Source organism: Penaeus monodon, chromosome 30 (genome assembly GCF_015228065.2).
Source record: "Penaeus monodon isolate SGIC_2016 chromosome 30, NSTDA_Pmon_1, whole genome shotgun sequence".
Classification (NCBI taxonomy): domain Eukaryota; kingdom Metazoa; phylum Arthropoda; class Malacostraca; order Decapoda; family Penaeidae; genus Penaeus; species Penaeus monodon.
Window position 1 is genome coordinate 25,387,694 of NC_051415.1, and position 207 is coordinate 25,387,900.

A 207-nucleotide genomic window follows, 5' to 3' on the forward strand; every position below is an offset into this window, starting at 1 on the left:
GGGCAGCTAATGCCGTAACTGAGGGGATAAAAGAAAACGAAAATAAAAAATCAAATTAAAAATATTAAAAATTTAAATTAATTAAAAATAATAATAATAAAAAATAAAAGGGAAAAAGAAATTTCTACAGCGACGCGCCAAGAGGAAGAAGGAGAGGGAGAGAGGCTCGATAGGATAGAATTATCAGAACATTTTGCAAGACTTAAA